The sequence below is a fragment of the Populus euphratica genome, unplaced genomic scaffold (assembly GCF_000495115.2).
Source record: "Populus euphratica unplaced genomic scaffold, PopEup_1.0 scaffold1001.1, whole genome shotgun sequence".
NCBI lineage: Eukaryota > Viridiplantae > Streptophyta > Magnoliopsida > Malpighiales > Salicaceae > Populus > Populus euphratica.
Window position 1 is genome coordinate 65,480 of NW_011500862.1, and position 1,761 is coordinate 67,240.

At 38.0% G+C, this 1,761-nt stretch overlaps 1 long non-coding RNA gene across 1 annotated transcript in view; it reads left to right on the forward strand.

Annotated features, from left to right (window-relative positions):
- Positions 1 to 1,761, forward strand: part of LOC105116624 (uncharacterized) — a 12,938-nt gene that overhangs the window by 4,189 nt on the left and 6,988 nt on the right. The gene's annotated exons all lie outside the window — the stretch shown is intronic.

Genomic DNA, 1,761 nt, shown 5'->3' on the forward strand with positions numbered 1-1,761 from the left:
AAGGATTTCTCAAAAGATGGTTTCATTGTAAGGGGCAATCGACCCAAATAGAAGATTTTGGAGGTGCTAAGAAATTCAAGGATTTCTTAAAAGATGGTTTCATTATAATGGGCAACCGGCCCAAATAGAAGATTTCGAAGGTGGTGAGAAATGCAAAGATTTCTCAAAAGATGGTTTCATCGAATAAAAGATGAAAAGGGTTTTCAAAGAGGTCTGATTATGATAGGTAACTAGCCCAAGTTAAAACAATAAAATGTCTTCTAGGGACAACATGATGGGACTCGAAGGTGCACTATTCAAGCAATGAAAACTTGATAGAGTATTCAAAAAGAGATAGGACTCGAAAAGGAATGAATGTTAAAAAACGCACTTGAAAGGAGGTAAGGTTAGAAAACACATTATTTAAGAGGTGAGTGCTAAAAAATGCACTAAAAAAAGAGATAGGGTTGGAAAACACACTACCTAAGAGGTGAGGGCTCGAAGTGGCTCTAAAAAGGGAGGCAGGGTTGGAAAACACACTACACACTACCTACGAGGTGAGGGCTCAAAGGCGTACTAAAAGGAGGTAGGGTCGGAAAACACACTACCTAAGAGGTGAGGGCTCCAAGGTGCACTAAAAAAGGAGGTAGGGTTGGAAAACACACTACCTAAGAGGTTGGTAAGGTTGGAAAACACACTACCTAATACTTGTAAATCTCATCAAACATTCATGATTGTAACTTACGTTAACAACAAATCAAGTTCCTTTTATAGCTCATGTGTCGGTTATACCATACAGTATGGGCTATGAAAGTGCCAAGCATTTGTTGTACCAAGTGTTATACAACATAAATCAAAATTAAAAAGTGAACAAGATAGCAAATACTAAACATGTTAGTATCAAACATTAAAGTCCATATTGAGTTTACACTATACTTATTCTTACACCATTAGTGTAACCTTTTCACCTTGATATAATAAACTTAGCTAGACATAATAAAAGAAAAAAAAATAAAAAAAATAAGAACATAAATAAGATAAGAGTTAACTAAGTAAAGAAAAGGAAATGAAAGGCATAAACTTGATATTAATGAAAGCAAAGCATAAACATTTCAAAAAATACAAAGAAAGAAAGCAAGAGCATGATTTTGATCTGGACACCAAGATGCCTAAATGTATGGCAAATGCCTCCTTTTATAGGCCAAAATTGAGAACTATTGATTTGATGAGGGCTTGAAGGCGTACTAAAAAAGGAGGGAGGGTTAGAAAACCCACTACCTAAGATGGTTGAGTTCTCTAAGGCGCACTCAAAAGGGAGGCAGGATTAGAAAACCTATTACCTTAAGTGGTCAAGTGCTCTAAGGCGTAGTCAAAAAGTGGGTAAGGTTAGAAAACACACTACCCAAGGTGGTCGAGGGCTATAAGGCGCGCTAAAAAAGGAAGTGAGGGCATAAAAGCACACTCAAAATGAGGTAATCTTAGAAAACACGCTACCTGAGAGATGGTGGCTTAAAAGAGCACATGAAAAAAAATGAGGGCACAAAGGCACACTCAAAATGAGGTAGGGTTAGAGAACCCGCTACCCAAGAGATGGTGGCTCAAAAGAGTACATGAAAAGAAATGAGGGCATAAAGGCACACTCAAAATGAGGTAGGGTTAGAGAACCCGCTACCCAAGAGATGGTGGCTCAAAAGAGTACATGAAAAGAAATGAGGGCATAAAGGCACACTCAAAATGAGGTAGGGTCAGAAAACACGCTACCTAAGAGATGGTGTCTCAACA